Genomic DNA, 21,651 nt, shown 5'->3' on the forward strand with positions numbered 1-21,651 from the left:
TAAGGCTCACACATTATTAGCTAGACGCTTGCGTGATCGTGCCACTGCTCAGCCTCCCTCAGCTCTGAAAGATCCTTCTGGCACTCATTACCACCCTGACACCATGTTTTTCTTGACTATTATTCTAAGCTTTATTCCCTTCCCTCCCAACTTCTGCCCAATCTGAGCATGCTGCTGCCTTGGACTCCTTTCTCTCGCAGTGCTCACATCCGAGTCTTACAGCCTCTGATCATGCTACCTTGAATGCTCCTATTATGGCTGATCAGTTGGAGAAGGTCCTTAAATCCCTCCCAGCGGGGTGCTCCCCCGGCCTGGATGGCTTAACATATTTGTATTATAAAACATATTCATCTCTCTTTCTTCCCAGACTTCTGCCTCTTTTTAATTCTTTTCTGGGGAGGAGGAGATCCCACAGTCTTTCTTACACTCCTTGATTACCCTTATCCCCAAACCGGGTAAGGACCCACATGATTGCTCTACTGTAGCTATCGGCATATTTCCCCTCTTAATTCTAATCTGAAATTGAATTTCAATTTCATGTCGCCAAGGGGGTGACAACACGAGGCAGGTTGTCGATCTGATTGACTTGGTTAATAGGCTGTTGGAGCAAGCTCTTGTGCTTAGCCTTGACGCAGAAAAGGCCTTTGACAGGCTGAGTTGGCCGTTTCTTTTTGCCACCCTTTTGAAATTTGGAATCACAGGCAATTTTCTTAACAGGCACTGCAGGGCCTTTACTCCTCTCCTACTGCTTCTCTCAAACTTCCTCATGTTTCCTCTCCAGCCTTTCCTTTGTTTAACGGCGCAAGACAGGGGTGTCCACTGTCCCCCTTGATCTTTGCCTTGTGTATTGAGCCTTTGGCTGCTCTGATCCAGAGGGGCCTGGACATCTCTGGGATCCGGCTTCATGACCGGGAATTTAAGATTTGCCTCTTTGCGGACGATGTCCTTCTCATTCTCTCCCATCCTTTGCTCTCCCTTCCTAATCTCTACAGGGTTTTGCATTCCTATGGCATGGTGTTGGGTTACAAAGTTAATCTTTCTAAAACTGAAGCGATGACCTTGAACCTCCCTCCCTCTTTGTCTGCTCTTCTCCGTGCCAAGTACTCTTTTAAATGTTCATCCTCCTCTATTAAATACTTGGGTGTGTTACTTACTCCCCGCTACACTTCGCTTTATGCTGCAAACTTTCCTCCTCTCTTTTGTGTACTTAGGGCTCTTTTGGAGATCCACCATATCCCGTTCTTTGGGCGTATAGCGGCGGTCAAGATGACTATTCTTCCAAAATTGCTGTACTTTTTTGAGACTTTACCTATCCGAGCACCTGTCTGCTCTCTGTTCTTTCCAGTCCGCTGTCTTTTGTTTTATTTGGGACACCAGACGGCACCGTCTACCCATGTCTGTGATGAAGGCTGGTCAGTCGTCTGGTGGGCTGGCGGTACCTGATTTTGCCAAATATTATTGGGCTGCTCATTTACACCACCTGGCTGCCTGGTCCACATATCACGCATACAGCAGATGGATGGAACTGGAAAAATTGTGGTTTGCCCCGGTTCACCCGAACTCTCTCCTTTGGTCTGCTCTTCCTGCCTCCTTGGACCCTCTCCTAGGTCCTAAGTCCTTTTCTCACTTTGTTTGGGGGTATTTTTTTTAGGAAGTTTCCCACCTCTCTTCCTCCTCTCCTCTGCAATCCTTTCTCTATCATCCTGACTTTCTGTCTGGCCTATCCTCGAGTATGGTGGAGGAGTGGGATTTGAGTTTTTTTTTCTGTTGGGTGGATGTTGTGTATCCTCGCTCCCATTCTCTTTTACCCTTTGATCGATTGGTATCTAGGAATGGCCTCCCCTCCTCCGAGCGACTTCACTACCTACAACTTAGTCATTTTATGTTTCCTAAACTGGGTTCCACAGTAGGTTGCTTGCCTACCGGCTTTGAACGTCTGTGTCATGGTGGACCTCTTGCGAAAGGTCTCCTTTCTGATATTTATTCTATCCTCAACGCTCCTCTCGCTGGCGCCGCTCTGGCCCACTGGTATATGAGTCGCTGGGAGGAAGTCTTGAATGCCAACATTACAGTTCCCCAATGGAAGATAATCTGGGAGCGGGCTTCCAAGGCCTCTATTTGCACTATTTATAAGGAAACTCAGTATAAAATTCTCATGGGCTGATACCACACACCAGAATTGCTAAATAGATTGAACCAATCTATCCCCCCCCCCTCCCCCCAATGTTTGCAGGTTTGGGATCTGTTTTTCACATATTTTGGTCTTGCCCTCATATTGTGACGTACTATCAGGTGGTACAACACTTCATTAATGCGGTGCTGGGGCTGTTGGTTCCCCTTGATCCTTTAATATTTAATATATCTCCTACATCTCTCCCATAGAGCCTTGTCCAAGCATCCCTTCTGCCTCTTCATGCGTATAATTCTGGCTGCTAAGACATTGCAAAGTGCTGGAAGAGGCCTCTTATTGCCAGTATTAGAGAGAATCACTTAATCGCCACTGGTTCATTCTGTGTGGGAACCCTGGGATTGTTTCTCTGACCAGCAACCTCCTTGATCTCCTCTCTTTTTGTACTTCTCTCCTTGTCCCGTCTCTCTTTTTCTTTTTCTCTCCTTCTGTTTTCCTAACTGTTATTCACCCCCCCCCCCCCTCCGCCCCAAGTATTGTCATGGTGTTTTGTGTTTTCGTGATCTGTTCTGTGTTTTGTTCACGAAAGCCCTATTTGGTTTTCCTACTTTCTAATATCACTCTGAAGTTTTGCTACCCGACATTTTTTTTAGGTCCACTTTATTATTGCTGTGTAGTGTGGCCGGGTCGGGGTTTGCTTAGACTGGTTGATCTTAATCTTTTGTTTCTTTTCCCTGATGTGCTTTATTTAATGGGACCCTGGACCGTATTGACTGTTTGTGCTGTAATCTTTTTTTTTGTATTGAAAAATATTTAATAAAAATTAACAGTTGAAAAAAATGTAAATAAAATAAATAAATAAACAAGCCCTCATGTCTACAAGCCTCTGTAGATGGAAAAATTAAAGAGATATAGCTTTTAAAAGGCGAGGAGGAAAAAATGAAAATGAAATTTGATGAATTTAAGTGTCCTTAAGGGGCTAAACTTTCTTCATTTAATGCTCCAATTTAAAAAGATAGCATTGTTTTCTTTTTTTTCTGCTCCAGTTTTCCTTCCTAGGCAACAAACTAAAAATAAGTAAAGGCCATGGATGTTGTTGTTCCCAGGATGAGGTTTTCGGATAAGCATTTTATGTCAGTTTTAATTTTGCTTGTTTAATGTTAATTATTAATAACCTGATATAATTAGGAATAAGTCGACAGATACCTTTCTACTTATCTTGGCTGCAGGATAAACTGGAATCCCAGCTTCCCCTGTGACAGTCCCCTCTAGCAGGTAAACAGATCAAAATCCACAAAATTACATTCCACCACGGACAGGAGGAGTTTACTGTTTGCTTCTAGGAATGAGCAAATCGAATCTGCCGAATTCAAATTCATTACGAATTTCATGAAAAATTTGCTTTGCAACGAATCTGAATATCGCCAAGATTCGATTGCACAAATCGTTTAATTAAACTCCATTTAGTTAGGGTGAGCAGAGCACTAAAAGCCATAATCACTTGCTATTAGTGCCTAATACAGGTTGTGTAGCGGAGCGTATTGTCCTCTATTAAGTGTAACCTGTGCGTACATAGGAGGTGTACTATTTTGTTCCTATTAGAGTCATAAGTGCCTACTTACTGTGAAAGGCCAGCCAAAAGTACACACCTGCTGCTGTCCTAGACAAATACTGTTTTAAGTGTAGTGGAGCATATTTCACTCCCCTCATAAGTGCATACCATATACGTACATCTATGGGGCGTACCATTTTGTTTCTGTCTTAAGGGCCTACTTACTGTGAAAGGCCAGCCAAAAGTACACACCTGCTGGTGTTGTAGACAAATACTGTTTTAAGTATAGTGGAGCGTATTGTCCTCTACTCATATACGCACTAATTATGTAAGGCAGAAAAGTGCAAGGACGTGCACAGAGGAATGGCAGAGGCCTAAATTCATCAGACAGAGGTCGCATCAGACTAGGGGTGAGTGGCAGCAGAAGTCGCAGCGAGAGGCCTGAACTCCTGGTATCAGCAAGCGGTCATGTCTCGACCAGCAACCCATCTGCTGTCATCGAGTGGTTAACTCGGTCATCCACTTCATCACTTGTGACATCTGACACCCCCAGTCAACAGTGGATCAGTGGGGGATCTTCAGACACAATCCTCAATTGGCATGGTCTGGGAGTAGTCCCCGTCCTCCCACTGCCTCTGTCCTACGCTGTTCCCTCCCCCACAGAAGTGTCGTATGCTGTGGGTTCAGCTCCACTATTTAGTGAGGACGATTTACTAGAGGACAGTCAGCAGCTACTGCCCAGCCAATAAGTGGAGGAGACCTCTGCTGCTTCCTCCACTAGCCGGGCAAGCAGTGATGAGGAGAGTGGCGTGGAAGGTGGTGTTGTGAGCATTCAGGCTCCTGAAGCAGACACTGTTGAGGAACCTGAGGAGGACATCAGTGACTTGCAGACACAACTCAATGATGATCTCACTTGGGATCTGAGTGCAGAAGGGGCTTCATCATCATCAGGAGAAGAGGGTTGAAGGTTGTCCACAAGGCAGCAGCTGAGCCAGAAAAGTGGTAGCATGGTTGGCAGTCAGCATGGTGGCAGAAGTGGGAAGTCTGGAGCCAAACGTACCCAGGGTAGATCACCTGCTTCCCAGCAGCCTACCTTCCTAGGAGGTAGTGGAACAGGGATTCCTGGAGTCGGCGGCAGTAGAAGTCAATCATTGCGGACTGTTGGGGGCAAAATCAGCTACTTGGTGGTGTGGCAGTTTTTCATCAAGCATCCTGACGATGTTACCCTGGCTACATGCAAGATATGTAAGCAGAAGGTGAAGCGTGGCCAGGGTCTCAATGTTGGCACCACGGCCCTGTGTCAACATAGAGTGTCCTGGGAGAACCCTAGCTCCGATGTGGTGGTCCAGCCTGCTGCATCACCCAGTGGCACGCCGCTCCCTGTTTCAGCCACCCAAGGCTCCACTACCTCCCCTGAAGGGAGCTGTGTCATACTCAATTTCTGTCGCTTCAGATGCTCCTGCTCCTCCTACTTCAAGTCAGTCATTCTGCCAACAATCCATCGGCAAAGCCATGTCCAACAGACAACAGTATGCGCCCACTCATACAATGACGCAGAAGCTGAATGTGCTCCTGTCCAAGTTGCTGGTGCTGCAGTCCCTCCCTTTTCAAGTTGTGGACTCTGCACCTTTCAGAGAACTGATGGCTTGTGCCGAGCGGAGGTGGAGAGTCCCAAGCCGTCATTTCTTTGTGAAAAAGGCAGTACCAGCCCTGCACAATTTTGTGGAACAGAAGGTGGTCCTGTCCTTTAGCCTGTCGGTGTGTACCAAAGTGCACGGCAGCGCCAATGTGTGGAGCTGTAACTACAGTCAGGGACAATACATGTCCTTTACGGCCCACTGGGTGAATGTGGTTCCTGCACAGCCATAACAGCAACTTGGACAGGTCACGCCGCTTCCGCCTCCACACTCTCAGGCCGTTGTTCCTGTGACAGTGTGCGACTCCACCTCCTCATCCTCCAATGTGTCCTCAGCCTCCACTGCACGGACAAGTCTCAGTGCCCCTCCAGCATACCATATGTGCAGGACATAGCAATGTCATGCTGTTCTTCTCATTGTTTGCCTTGGCCAACAGAGTCACACAGGGGAGGAACTGCTAAAAGTAATTCATCAAGAAATTGAATCATGGCTTACTCAACAAAAACTTGAAATGGGAACCATGGTGACTGAAAACCAGTGATGAGCGGCATATGCCATATTTGAATTCGCGATATTTTGCGAATATGAGGACGAATATTCGTCCCATATTCGTGAAATTCGAATATTCCTTATATTCGTGAAGTTTTTTTGACATGCAAAATTTCGCTATTGCGAATGCGAAATTAATAGAAAAATGTTGCTCGTCTGCGCATGCACGCTATAACATCATGCGAGGGACGTTGCTAGGGACGTTGCTAAGCTCTGACAACTGTGCTTGCAGAACTCTCATTGGCTCACAGGCATAAGTAGGGTGGAATTTCCATGAATATTCGCATTGCGAATATTCATATTGCGAATATTTGCAATGCAAATATTCGCATGCATAAACCTTTCGCCTTACAGTTACATCCCTGGGTCTTTAATGAAATGATACAAGCATTGCATTTATCAGTCGAAGGAGATCCCTACAATGTGCCCAGTTTTTAAAACAGTTTGAAAAAAAGACGAATATTTGTAATAGCGAATTTAAATCATGAAATTTGTAATATTCGCAAATATGCGATATTCGCGATGAATATTCAAATTGCGAATATTTGTGAGCAACACTACTGACAACGGGAAGAACATCTTATCTGGGCTGCTACAAGGAAGACTGAGCCATACAGCATAGCATGGCACACGTATTCAATCTGGTTGTCAAGCGGTTCCTGAAGTGTCCCCCCATCTGCAAGACACCCTAACAATGGGAAGGAAAATTTGCATGCACTTTAGCCACTTGTACACCGCAAAGCACACCCTCCTTGAGCTGCATAGTCAGATCGGTATCCTCCAACATAGTCTGATTTGCGATGTTTCCACACATTGGAATTCCACCCTCCATATGTTGGACCGACTATACAGAGAAAAGTCAACACCGATTTCTTGATGATCCATTCGGATAGGGGACTCCCCTGTGAAACTTCAATGTCAACCAGTGGCAGCTCATACGTGGCACCTGCCGTTTGCTCAGGCCCTTTGAGGAAGCCACATAATTAGTCAGTGCCAGGATTACGGGATGAACGACATCATTCTACAGCTTCATTTCCTACAACACGTGTTGGAAATGATGGCTGGTCAGGGCACTGGAGACATGGCATCTACTTCTCACAGCCACATGACCCCTTTGGGGGCTGAACTGGAAGAGGAGAAGGAGGGGGACCATGGAGCACAGTTTAGGTTTTGCAAAATGGGCATTCTTTATAGTCATCTGACAGGAGAGGAGGAGAAGGAGCAGCTAGAGGAGCTAGAGGGTAATGAGGAAGACGAGACAGAGGACCCAGACACACCGTGGCAGTATACAGTGGAGATGGAGGCAGAGAGTCCCTCCAAGTCACTTACACAAATGACACGATGCATGCTCACTTGCTTGCGTAGTGTGGCAGTGTGGCAAGGAAAGGGTGTATTTCCCTTGCTATCTCTGCAGAATGCTCCACCTGTGGCCTGATTAATGAGGTATCAGGAAGGGAAAGTGTGTTTTAAAAGGAAAAGAAACAGAATAGTTGGGGCTCTTCCTAGGAGACAGCATGTGGGCTGTAGGGAAGAGACAGAGCCTGCTGAGGAGTACACAGCCCGAGCTATGAGGGGCTCAAAGAGAGTGACATTGTGAGTAGAAGGTTGCAGGGGACATATGTTTAACCGGCTGAGGGAAGCTCAGCGGTTGTTAGTCAGGACAAGCTGATCTGTTTAGTCAGTGACCAGACGGTCTAGGATTTTGTTTTGTTCCTGCTTTTTGTTTATTTCTTACCCTGCAACCTGTCTAATAAAACTGGCAAGGTGCCAGATTTGCATTATAAGCGTTTGTTTGCTTGTTTATTGAGAAGAAACGCATCCTGTGGCGTGGTCAAGGACGATCCCAGAGCTAATCTCCAAGACGGATCATCACATTTTGGTGGAGGATGCGGGCATACACGTTGCTAGGAGCAACCAGTGGTCGAGTTGCAGTGAAGTTGTTGCCAAGAGAAAACTACCGTGCATGGTGCAAGGGTGTACTCTTTCTCAGAGAGGAGACAGTGGGACGAGCCCAGCTGTGGAGTACAAGAGCAGGACTGCGCCTGTGGTGAAGTTGTTGCTAGGGGCAACAGATCGCATCAAGCGAGTGGGCACTCTTTCTCAAGTAAGGAGACAGGTGGACGGGCCACCTGCAGAGTGCAGATTACGTTTTGAGACTGTGTATAAAGGCGTTGCTAGGGGCAACGGAAAAATTTTGTTGGCAAGCCGTTGACATTTCGGCAGAGGACTGTGCTGTGTTTGCAAGGTTTGAAGTGTTGCAAGATGGATGTCCTGATAAGTGCTTTGTTGCAGACTGCTGCAGCGCAAGAGGAAGCAAGCTTTGCAGAGTTTGAAAGGATTGCTACACATGAGGCATGGCCCAAGACACACTGGGGAAACTTGGTGTTTGGATTCATTGGAGGAGATGCCCAAAAAGTTCATTGTGAACTGGATCCAAAGATATTACGGGACTATGAGAAAGTCAAGACAGAGATCCTGACTCAAGTGGGAGTAAGCCAAGCTGCAAGACTACAGTGTGCACTGCAGCCTAACAGTGATGCTGGGTTTAAGGTTGCAGAGCTACTTAAAGAGCAAGTGGAGCGATGTTTTGCAGCAGAGAAGCTGGTGAGAGGTGTCCAGCACCAGCCCTTAACTGACTGGACGGCAAGAGATTCTGGTAAGACTGTTCCAGGGGTTATGGGGGCCATGTTTAGTGACTATGAGACTGTGCATAAAAATGATGGGACTGTGCATATAAAGGCTGAGTCGGAGGGTGGTGTTTCCCTAGTTGACTGTGTGAACAGTGTTCAAGGTGGTACCAACCTATGTCCAGTTGCAAAATCATGTGAAGGTGGGGAACCCCTCATGAAGACTGATGAGACTGTTCACACTGTGCAGATCGGATTGAAAAAATCTGGTGAACAGAAAATGTTAAATGCAGGACTGGGAGAAAATGTAACAAAACACACTTTGCCTGAGTTAGGTCCTAGTGCTATGAACTGTCCTGTAAATTTTGAACATGTGCAATCTGATAATGTTTTTGTTGAAAAACTTATGTTGATGTGTTCAGATGTAAACAGTACTGCTGCCACCTCTGACGGGACAAAAGAAAACCTGTGTGAGCTGGAAATAGAAGGTAAAAAGATGACGGTTTTGTTAGACCCTAGATGTGTAATAAGTCTGGTAAAGTCCAGCAGCAGAAAGCCAGACCCCGCTATAGTGTCTATGCAGGCTGGTATTTGGGGTTATAAAACGGTTAATGTCTGTATTTCTACTCCCTATGGTACTATAGGTCACAAGGTTGCAATAGAGCCCTCCTTGGAGTATGATGTAGTACTGGGGACGGATTTTCCATTTTTTCAGCAATTATGGGAAGACTGTCGGGTAACTAGAGCAGGTACATCTGATAGGCTCACAACACTTGACTTGCATCACACACTAGTGGAGAGTTACTCAGCAGAGGCTGAGGACGGGGAGTGTCAGCAGTCACTAGATGTAGGTCAGATAGGGGTCTGCCAGACTGCTGGGGGAGCTGAAGACCAGACCCTGAGTCAAGTCCAAGAGGATCCAGCGACTCAAGTGACAAGTGTGCCTCTGACTGAAACAGAATCTTCAGTGAAACCAGAAACGGATCAGGTACAGGAACATGGGTTCCATCCGCCATCTGAAGATGAGCCCAAGGTGGGGCTAGAGTTGCGCGGTCATCTGGAAGAAGTGACTGGAAAAGAAGCTACAGAGATGTCTGTGGATAATGCAGAAGTACTGAAGAGAGTACATGTGGAGCTGGGTGCTGCGCTTACTGTCACAGACAGAGTCCTGAGTGAAGGAGATGTGATGTCTGGACCAGAGATGGATCGTGACCAGGAAGGTCGAACCACTGGACCAGATGTTGTTGCACACCCAGGAGCCCTAGACCTTTCTGCTGGGCAGCAGAGAGACAGTGTTGAAGTGAAAGAGAAGTCTGCCAGTGAGCAGAGAGACAGTCCAGAGAGACTGTCCAGGAACTACCCTGAAGCCCAAGTGGCCAAGACCCTTGAAAAGGGGGAGACTACTCCTAAAGGTGGAAAAGAGTCTGAACGAGTTGGCTTGAAGGAAGAGACAGGCCAAGGACAGGTGACTGTCAGAGGACAAGAGAATGTCACAAGGTCCAGCAGCGAGAGTAAGGAGACCGTTGTAAGTAAGAGATCTTGGAAAAAACGCGCTGGTCTTGGTAAAAAAAAGGGAGCAGATCCAGAACCTTGAAGAAACCTTACAGATGGTTTCTGCTAAATTGTCTCAAAAGGAAGAAGTAGTTCATCACCTGACAGAGGAGAAAGAAAAAATGCTTGCAGACTTGAATAAAGAGCAGGAAGCGAAGCTTCAGCTGCAGAAAGATATGGAGCGCCACAAAAGTGAGTTTGCGGCTCTGCAGGATGAACTGTCCCGCTCCCAGGGTCTTATGACCAGCAAGGAGAGAGAATTGGAGATTCTGGCCAAGCAGATCTCATTCAAGGATGAAGAAGTGAATGTCCTGTGTGGGGCATATCTGGCTCTACAAAGTGATCACAAGGCTAGGTTGGTAGCCATGGAAGAGCTGGAGAAGGAGAAAGTGGTAATGGCTCATAAGGTGCAGAGCCTGGAGGCGCAGAACGAAACGCATATTAAGTCTTGCGCAGCTGCCTTGGATTCACTGGGTACTCAGCTCTCTGAACAAGAGGCTCAGCTAAAAGTCTATGAGCAGAAAGTGTCCAAGATGGCGCAACTGAATAAAGACAATGAGCAGATGAGAGAACAACTGCTGTTCCTGGAGGATACTGTCAAAAACTTGACAGAATTGCTGGAAAGTGAGAAGAAGAACTCTGCTAAGCTCAAGAGTGAGCAGCAAAAATGTTTAAAGCTGGAAGGGGACATGAAGGTCCTAAAAGAAAGCCGTGACCAAGCTACAGTAGAACTGGCTAACGAGAGGTTAAAAGTGTCTCAGATGGAAACTGAGGCCAAAGCCACAGCCGTCATTGTAAAAGAAAAACTGCTTGTGGGGCAAAAGCTACTGGAGACAGGGATGTTTTCTCCAGAAAAGGCGGAGTCTGAACAATAGACGCAAGAAACAGTAGAGTCTGAAGACCATGAGAAGAAACCATATGAAAAGTCCTCTGAAGCTGAGACTGAGGTGAAACCATATGGGAAGTCCTCTGAAGCTGCAGAGATATTGACATTGAATGGTGAAAATTCTGAGGCAGAGAAGTTCTCTGAGGTAGAAGTTAAACCAGAGATAACTGCAGAAGCTGCAAGTAAAGTCAGTGACACATCTGAAGGTGCAGGTGAAAAACTGCCTAAAGGAGCCAAGAGTTCTCAGCCTAAAAATGAGCCTGTGAAGGTTGGTGTCCCTAAAGAAAGGGCTAATAAGAAAGCAGAGTCCTTAAAAAGAGGTCACTGTGGTAGAAGACTGGGTCGTGGTAGAATCCCTGAGAGGCGCTGGATTAGTTCCAGAAAACATCGGAAGAAAGTCCGCAGAAGTAGAATTTGGAGAAGAGTCCGTCTCAAGGAGAAGATGGACAGGTGCATTAAAGGGAAGCCTCCGGAAATTTTGGAGGATGACTTAGAAGACCTGCAAATGGGTGATACAGGCTCGGTTGGCCACCAGCAAAGTTCGTGCAATGGTCATACCAGTGACAGAAGAAGACAATGGCCTAGAGAATCTGCCTTGTCCGCACCTAGAGTCCAGAGCACTGCACAGACCAAGATGAAGAACCTGGTGTGGGAAAGGTGTGACATGAATGGAGCTTTTTACAAGGAATCTGCCAAAGGTGACCAAAAGTCTTGTGCTCGGTGGCTGATGAAAGTGCGAATGAAAGAAGGGTGCACCATTGAAGTGGTGCAGATAAAATCTACTGATGAAGTAAGCAAAGTGCCTCAAAACCTGTTGGACGTAGTTGTTCAAGGAAAAGGAAAGGCAGTTGGACTATGCCTTTTGAATACAAGTGCTCCTTCCCGGTGGTCTGAGCAGAGGGGGGGATATGTGGCAGTGTGGCAAGGAAAGGGTGTATTTCCCTTGCTATCTCTGCAGAATGCTCCACCTGTGGCCTGATTAATGAGGTATCAGGAAGGGAAAGTGTGTTTTAAAAGGAAAAGAAACAGAATAGTTGGGGCTCTTCCTAGGAGACAGCATGTGGGCTGTAGGGAAGAGACAGAGCCTGCTGAGGAGTACACAGCCCGAGCTATGAGGGGCTCAAAGAGAGTGACATTGTGAGTAGAAGGTTGCAGGGGACATATGTTTAACCGGCTGAGGGAAGCTCAGCGGTTGTTAGTCAGGACAAGCTGATCTGTTTAGTCAGTGACCAGACGGTCTAGGATTTTGTTTTGTTCCTGCTTTTTGTTTATTTCTTACCTTGCAACCTGCCTAATAAAACTGGCAAGGTGCCAGATTTGCATTATAAGCGTTTGTTTGCTTGTTTTTTGAGAAGAAACGCATCCTGTGGCGTGGTCAAGGACGATCCCAGAGCTAATCCCCAAGACGGATCATCACAGTAGTGACCGCCAAATTGTCACCATTCGGCAGCGGGATGACTTCTGGCTCTCCACCTTATTGGACCTTCGCTACCGCCACAAAATGGGGGCCTTTTTTACTCCTACTGAGAGGGAGGACAAACTGACCTACTACAGAAACATCCCACGTAGTCAGTTGGCAGATTCCTATCGGTGCCATTGTCTATCCTATCGCAGGTCTGACTCGGGGGGCCCTCTGCGCTCACCTTCCACGGCATGGCTTCTGGGGAGGGGTGGCAGGAGCAGTACCAGCTCCATCGGCAGCAGCCTGAGTCTTCAGTCGCTGATTAGTACTTTTCTTCACCCGCATAGTGAAGCAACTCATCAGTACCAGGTAGACCTGGAGCAGGACCTGAACCAGCAGGTGGTGGCATACCTTGACAAGACTCTGCCAACACACTTTGAAAATCTGCTGGACATCAGGGCAGCCAAACATGATTTGTGGCCGCATCTAGCAGAGTTTGCCCTGGAAAAGCTGTCCTGCCCGGCCAGTAGTGTGCCATCAGAGAGGGTGTTTAGTGCAGGAGGGGGCCATAGTAGCCCCAAGGAGAACTCTTCTGTCCATCAAAAATGTGAAGATGAATCAGGTAGGGATCAGACAGGATTTCTACCCACCAATGCCTGATGCATCAGAGTAGATTGACCATGGTGCCACACCAACACTTCACAAATATGGATAGTGCCAAACAGTTAACCTGCTGCTCCCCAGTTACACACATTCCTCCGCATCAAACCACAAGTAAGTATTGAGGATACACATTATCTAAAACTTAACTTTTCTTAGGATACAATTTACGGACCCCAAATCTAAGAAAAGGAATGGTGTGCAAAAAACACCATATGCCACCTACACCACCAAGTATTGATGTGATGCAAAGACCTCTAAAAGGTGGAAGGGAAAAACGTATGGTCCATTGTAACAGGTGGGGGTTAAAACTTCCCATGTATACCCCACTCTCGCAGCATTAATTCCCTACTTGGCAAGTGCTACTCGTCCTAAAAAGGGCGGCCCCACACAGGAACCTCTCCCTATTTCCACCTATAAACACTGCCATTTCTCAGTGTTTTTAGATGCAAATAGAGAGAGTTTCCTGTGTGGGCCCTCCCTTTTTAGTGCAAGTAACACTTGTCAAGAAGGGAATTAATAGGGCGAGAGTAGGGCCTTACAGGGGAAGTTTTTACCCCAACCTGCTACAATGGACAATACTGGTCTTAAAAAAAGGCAGCCCCACACATGAACCTCTCCCTATTTCCACCTAAAAACCCTGGGAAATGGCAGTGTTTGTAGGTGAAAATAGGGAGAGGTTCCTGTGTGGGCGCCACCCTTTTTAGGGCGAGTAATACTTGCAAGAGTTAGTGCAAGAGTAGGGCCTTACAGGGGAAAGTTTTTACTCCCGCCGGTTACAATGGATCATACGTTGTTCCCTTTCACCTTTTAGAGGTCTTTGCATCACATCAATACTTGGTATTGTAGGTGGCACATGGTGTTTTTTGCACACCTTTCCTTTTGTTCAATAAAAAAAAAAAAAAAAAAAATTGGGTCCATATATTTTATCCGAAGCATATAATTAAAAGTTAAGTTTTACTTAATGTATATCCTCAATGCTTACCTGTGCACACTAACACTTTTACAAAAGAGACCGTTTTCTTATGCCTACCTGCCTCATCTACTATTCTGATCCTGCCACCTGCCTGATGCCACACACATGATGCCAAGTTCTCCTTTTTTCACCCACCTTCGTCACCGGTTACTGGAATTGCCACCCACCACCCCACTCTTTCACCGGGTCACTGTCAGGACTCCTGACGCGGCTGACGCCACCTCCAGGTTGTCTCATTCTGCCACTATATGTTCTCCTCATGCTGATGCCACCTCCAGGCTGTGCCATTCTGCCACTATATGGTCTCCTCATGATTCCGCCACCTCCAGGCTGTGTCATTCAGCCACAGTATGGTCTCTTCAGGCTGCTGCCAACTCCAAGCTGTGTCATTCAGCCACAATATGGTCTCCTCTTGCTCCAGGCTGTGTCATTCAGCCACTATATGGTCTCCACTTGCTGCCGCCAACTCCAGGCTGTGTCATTATGCCGCCATGTGGTCTCCTCATGCTGCTGGCACATTAAATAAAACTTTTTAGGTTCATCTATTTGAAATCTTTAATTTAAATATTAAAAATATCTTTAATCTTTTCAATTGTGAGGCCATATAATCTCCTCATGCTGCCGCCACCTCAACAGTGTCATTCAGCCACTATATTGTCTCCTCATGCTGCCGCCACCTCCATGCTGTGTCATTCAGCAACTCTATGGCCTCCTTATACTGATGCCACCTCCAGGCTCTGTCATTGTGCCGCTCTGCGACAGTGATTCTAATAGCGACGCCTCTAACCTGCATGTCATACTGACTGACAGTATTATTTAACTAACACAGCACACTCCCTATGAGTGTTACGACAAGGCAACATGTTCTACATCCCTACTGAGGCTCTCTGCAGCCCAGAAATAGCCATTTTTAATAGTGATTCACCGCAAATAAATTCGGAACAAACTAAATTTTTCCGGAGAATTTGGTGAATCGGACGAATTTTGGAAAAATTCGATTCAGCCGATTCGCTAAATTCTTCGGAAAAATTTGGTTCTGTCCGAATTTATTCATGGCAAATCGCTATTAAAAATGGCCATCTCTAGAGAGCACTGTGGTCAGACAGAAAAGAACAACTCAACTTCCTCTGTAGAATACAGCAGCTGCTAAGTACTGGAAGGATTAAAAAAAAATTCATAGAAGTCATTTACAAATCCGTTTAACTTGAAGCCATTGATATGAAAAAAAAAAATCATTTTCCACCAGAGTACCCCTTTAATTGTTTCCAATAAGTAAACTGCCTAGTTGTTACTCTAAAACACTCTTTCCTAACCAGGGTGCTTTCAGCTGTTGGAAAACTACAACTCCCAGCATGCCCGGACAGCCTTTGGCTGTCCGGGCATGCTGGGAGTTGTAGTTTTGCAACTTTATTTTTTTTTTCCTCCTGATCTTGGGTTTCAGTGCTGGATACCTTGTCATTCGCCTCCCTGCTGCACTCGGAACTGGCGTCTGTAGATGACTGGCGTCTGCGTCTGCAGTTGCAAAACTACAACTCCGAGCATGCCCGGACAGCCAAAGGCATGCTGGGAGTTGTAGTTTTGCAACTTAATTTTTTCCTCCTGATCTTGGGTTTCAGTGCTTGTCATTCGCCTCCCTGCTGCACTCGGAACTGGCGTCTGCAGATGCGCTCCGCAGAGCCTGGCTTTTTCCTTGGAAGATCACTATCCTGCGGATGCCGTAATTCTTCGATTACAGTTCAAAAGGGTGAAAATCCCCGAAGAAAATAAAACACCATAAAGACAAATGGCTTCTGATAAATTCTCTTTACTTCTTGATTTCTCTTCTTTTATTGCCTCTTTGCCGCCTGTATCTTTTAGCAATCTCGCTCATCCAGCCGTGGAGCCTCTGAGTGCCGGAGCCTTTACCACCAAGAAGAAAATATATATATGGACGGCCGAGTGTGGCTGCAGAGATACGACCGTGAGGCGATAAAATGGATTTTATCATTGCGGTTTTTAACTCATTATTCATCTACTGCTGCCATATTTATTAATAAAGGACTCCCCACGCTTTTCAGGCTGGGGCTTGTGTTTCATAATGGCTCTTGCGGAGCAGTATAGGGCGACTTTATTGAAAGGGATTGGGCAGCATTTCTTCAAAAAAAAAGCACCACACCTGTCCACGGGTTGTGTTCGGTATCGCAGCTCCGCTTTATCTAAATAAATATAGCTGGACTGCAATACCGCACACAACCTGTGGACAGAGTTGGTGCTGTTTTTGGAAGAAATCAGCCATGTTTTCTTAATCCCCTGTGAATACGTAAACTATTTAAGCCAATGTTTCTCAATCAGGCTGTCCAGGCCTGCTGAGAATTGTAGTTTTGCAACAGCTGGAGGCACCCTGGTTGGGAAACACTGCTTAAATTGAGAGATTTGCACCTTTTTCCTGGTTATGCCTTAAAGGGGTACTCCTGTGGAAAACTTTTTTTTTTTTTTTTTATTATTTTTTTTTTTTTATTAACTGGTGCCAGAAAGGTAAACAGATTTGTAAATTACTTATATTAAAAAATCTTAACCCTTCCAATACTTATCAGCTGCTGTATGCTACAGAGGAAATTATTCTCTTATTAAATGTATTTTCTGTTTGACCACAGTGCTCTCTGCTGACACCTCTGTCCATGTCAGGAACTGTCCAGAGCAGAATAGGTTTGCTATGGGGATTTGCTTCTACTCTGGACAGTTCCTGAGAGCACTGTGGTCAGACAGAAAATAAATTGAATAATAAAGGAACTTCCTCTGTAGTATACAGCAGCTGATAAGTACTGGAAGATTAAGATTTTTTTTAATAGAAGTAATTTACAAATCTGTTTAACTTTCTGGCTCTAGTTGATTTAAAAAAAAAAATATTCCACCGGAGTACCCCTTTAAAATTCTGGCCAAAATACTCTGTGTGTGTGTGTGTGTGTGTTTGAACCCAGCCTTAGAGAGAATAGCTATAATAACATACAGTCATGGCCGTAAATGTTGGCACCCCTGAAATTTTTTCTAGAAAATTAGGTATTTCTGTCAGAAAAGGATTGCAGTAACACATGTTTTGCTATACACATGTTTATTCCCTTTGTGTGTATTGGAATTAAACCAAAAAAATTGAGGAAAAAAAGCGAATTAGACATAATGTCACACCAAACTCCAAAAATGGGCTGGACAAAATTATTGGCACCCTTAACTTAATATTTGGTTGCACACCCATTGGAATGAATAACTGAAATCAGTCACTTCCTATAACCATCAATAAGCTTCTTACACCTCTCAGTCGGAATGTTGGTCCACTCTTCCTTTGCAAACTGCTCCAGGTCTCTCTTATTGGAAGGGCGCCATTTCCCAGCAGCAATTTTAAGATCCCTCCACAGGTGTTCAATGGGATTTAGATCTGGACTCATTGCTGCCACTTCAGAACTCTCCAGTGCTTTGTTGCCATCCATTTCTGGGTGCTTTTTGAGGTATGTTTGGGGTCATTGTCCTGCTGGAAGACCCAAGATTTCGGACGCAAACCCAGCTTTCTGACACTGGGCTGCACAGTGCGACCCAAAATCCGTTGGTAATCCTCAGATTTCATGATGCCGTGCACACATTCTAGGAACCCAGTGCCAGAGGCAGCAAAACAACCCCAAAACAACCTCCACCATATTTCACTGTAGGTACGGTGTTCTTTTCTTTGTAGGCCTCATTCCCTTTCCTGTAAACAGTAGAATGATGTGCTTTACCAAAAAGCTCAATCTTGTTCTCATAAGTCCACAAGATTTTGGCTTACTCAAGTTCATTTTGGCAAAATGTAGCCTTGCTTTTTTATGTCTCTGTGTCAGCAGTGGGGTCCTCCTGGGTATCCTGCCATAGCGTTTCATTTTATTTAAATGTTGATGGATAGTTCGTGCTGACACTGATGCTCCCTGAGCCTGCAGGACAGCTTGAATATCTTTGGAACTTGTTTGGGGCTGCTTATCCACCATCCATACTATCCTGAGTTGACTCTTTCATCAATTTTTCTCTTCCGCCCACGCCCAGGGAGATTAGCTACAGTGCCATGGGTTGCAAACTTCTTGATAATGTTGTGCACTGTGGACAAAGGCAAATCTAGAGCTCTGAAGATGGACTTTTTTCACAATTTTGGTTCTCAAGTCCTTAGACAGTTCTCGTCTGCTCTTTCTGTTGTCCATGCTTAGTGTGGCACACAGACACACAATACAAAGACTAAGTGAACTTCTCTCCTTTTTATCTGCTTTCAGGTGTGGTTTTCATATTGCCCACACCTGTTACTTACTCCAGGGGAGTTTAAAGGAGCATCACATGCTTGAAACAATCTTATTTTTCAGCAATTTTGAAAGGGTGACAATAATTTTGACCAGCCCATTTTTGGAGTTTGGTGTGACATTATGTCCAATTTGCTTTTTTTCCTCCCTTTTTTGGTTTAGTTCCAATACACACAAAGGGAATAAATGTGTGTGTATAGCAAAACATATATTACTGCAATCCTTTTCTGTAAGACATACTTTATTTTCTAGAAAACTTTCAGGGGTGCCAACATTTACGGGCATGACTGTGTATATATATATATATATATATATATATATATAGCCCAGGAGACTCCAGCCATCCCGTTATATTGTACATTGTTTATAGTGACCATTATAGTAAAGAGCTGCTTTTCTCTAGTTTCTTATTGATCTGGTTCAGCTCATTCTGAAGCTCATATAATAGCTGGGGGTGAGAGTATATGTGTCTCTGGCATTTTGGAATAGGGCAGACTGAGGCTTGTAGTACTACAACAGCTGTAGAGCTATACGTTTACAGTGCTTTTGATCTGTAAGGCATAGAAATTAAAAACATTTAAAAATTAAAAACATATAACTCCCAGTCATGGCCAAGGCTGAGGGTCCCCAGGATAATCTGAAATTCAATGCAGATTGTGGAATACAAATTAACAGTGATACCCAATACTGGCCACCATTACAGTATCTATCTGGATGTGCCCAGCTTTCTACAGATCCGGAATGGCATATACACTATGTTACCATTGTCTCTGTTTTGCTTCTGTATCTGACTGTAGTTCTAGAATTCTATACATGAACCAGTAAGCTCAGGATAAACAGCACAGTGTTCTACCTAGTGGTCTCCAAACTGTGGACCTCCAGATGTGGCAAAACTACAATTCTCAGCAAGCCCATACAGACAACGGCTGTCCGTTCATGCTGGGAGTTGTAGTTTTGAAACATCTGGATGTCCATAGTTTGGAGACCACGGACCGAGAGCAAAGCCTATGCTGACATAAAGAACTGCAGGGAGAGATAACATCCCCCATTTCCAGACTCACAGGGGGAGATTTATCAAAACCTGTGCAGAGGAAGAGTGGTGCAGTTGCCCATAGCAACCAATCAGATTGCATCTTTCATTTTCCACAGGCCTCTTTAGAGGCCTGTGGAAAATGAAAGAAGCAATCTGATTGGTTGCTATGGGCAACTGCACCACTCTTCATCTGCACAGGTTAGAGGCCTGTGGAAAATGAAAGATGCAATCTGATTGGTTGCTATGGGCAACTGCACCACTCTTCCTCTGCACAGGTTAGAGGCCTGTGGAAAATGAAAGATGCAATCTGATTGGTTGCTATGGGCAACTGCACCACTCTTCCTCTGCACAGGTTTTGATAAATCTCCCCCACAGTATTGAATTGTTCATTTAAGACCCCTATTATTATTAGTTACATTGTTGCAGAGCTGGATTAGTAATTCCTGTCTCCAAAGATAATGCAGTGTTGTACAGCACATGCTGTGTAACTCTCCTCCTATAACAAACTCAGCTCTACTACTCTTATGTGTAATATTTCTAGAAATCCCTAATATGAGGGGACGTCTCTGGAGGCTCAGGTTATTGGGGACCTCCTGAGACTTGTAGTGTCTACCTCAGTCTACAGACTCCAGTATTGTTCGTATATTCCTGCTCGGCATGCAGACACAGTGCCTGTAGTTCCCCGAAGAAACCACTTGGTGGCGCCAGCAGGTAACAGAGCGCAGCATTAATCTTCATAGAGAGTTTGTGAATATCACGGCGGCCCGGGAGCCGGTAATTGTTTTACATACAGACTGTGCGCTGGGTCATTGCGGATTTCATTAAGATAATCAGTCAGTCCTAATGATTTACCGCAGCGTCTGATCACAGCCCTGGAACATGTGCGGCACACCTGATGCTGCTGATCCATACCCCGGACTCCTGCCTCCGCACTGATCCATACCCCGGACTCCTGCCTCCGCACTGATCCATACCCCGGACTCCTGCCTCCGCACTGATCCATACCCCGGACTCCTGCCTCCGCACTGATCTATACCCCGGACTCCTGCCACCGCACTGATCCATACCCCGGACTCCTGCCTCCGCACTGATCCATACCCCTGACTCCTGCCTCCACACTGATCCATACCCCTGACTCCTGCCTCCGCACTGATCTATACCCCGGACTCCTGCCTCCGCACTGATCCATACCCCGGACTCCTGCCTCCGCACTGATCTATACCCCGGACTCCTGCCTCCGCACTGATCCATACCCCGGACTCCTGCCACCGCACTGATCCATACCCCGGACTCCTGCCTCCGCACTGATCCATACCCCTGACTCCTGCCTCCGCACTGATCCATACCCCTGACTCCTGCCTCCGCACTGATCCATACCCCTGACTCCTGCCTCCGCACTGATCTATACCCCGGACTCCTGCCTCCGCACTGATCCATACCCCGGACTCCTGCCTCCGCACTGATCCATACCCCGGACTCCTGCCTCCGCACTGATCCATACCCCGGACTCCTGCCTCCGAACTGATCTATACCCCGGACTCCTGCCAACGCACTGATCTATACCCCGGACTCCTGCCTCCGCACTGACCCATACCCCGGACTCCTGCCTCCGCACTGATCCATACCCCGGACTCCTGCCTCCGCACTGATCCATACCCCGGACTCCTGCCTCCGCACTGATCTATACCCCGGACTCCTGCCACCGCACTGATCCATACCCCGGACTCCTGCCTCCGCACTGATCTATACCCCGGACTCCTGCCTCCGCACTGATTCATACCCCGGACTCCTGCCACCGCACTGATCTATACCCCTGACTCCTGCCTCCGCACTGATCCATACCCCAGACTCCTGCCTCCGCACTGATCCATACCCCGGACTCCTGCCACCGCACTGATCCATACCCCGGACTCCTGCCTCCGCACTGATCCATACCCCGGACTCCTGCCTCCACACTGATCCATACCCCGGACTGCTGCCTCCGCACTGATCCATACCCCGGACTCCTGCCTCCGCACTGATCCATACCTCTGACTCCTGCCTCTGCACTGATCTATACCCCGGACTCCTGCCTCCGCACTGATCCATACCCCGGACTCCTGCCACCGCACTGATCCATACCCCGGACTCCTGCCTCCGCACTGATCCATACCCCGGACTCCTGCCTCCACACTGATCCATACCCCGGACTGCTGCCTCCGCACTGATCCATACCCCAGACACCTACCTCCGCCCTGACCCATACCCCGGTCTGCTGCCCCACACACTGATCCATACCCCGGACTCCTGCCTCCGCACTGATCCATACTCCGGACTCCTGCCTCCGCACTGATCCATACCCCGGACTGCAGCCCCCCCCCCCCC

Source organism: Hyla sarda, chromosome 12 (assembly GCF_029499605.1).
Source record: "Hyla sarda isolate aHylSar1 chromosome 12, aHylSar1.hap1, whole genome shotgun sequence".
NCBI classification, from domain to species: domain Eukaryota; kingdom Metazoa; phylum Chordata; class Amphibia; order Anura; family Hylidae; genus Hyla; species Hyla sarda.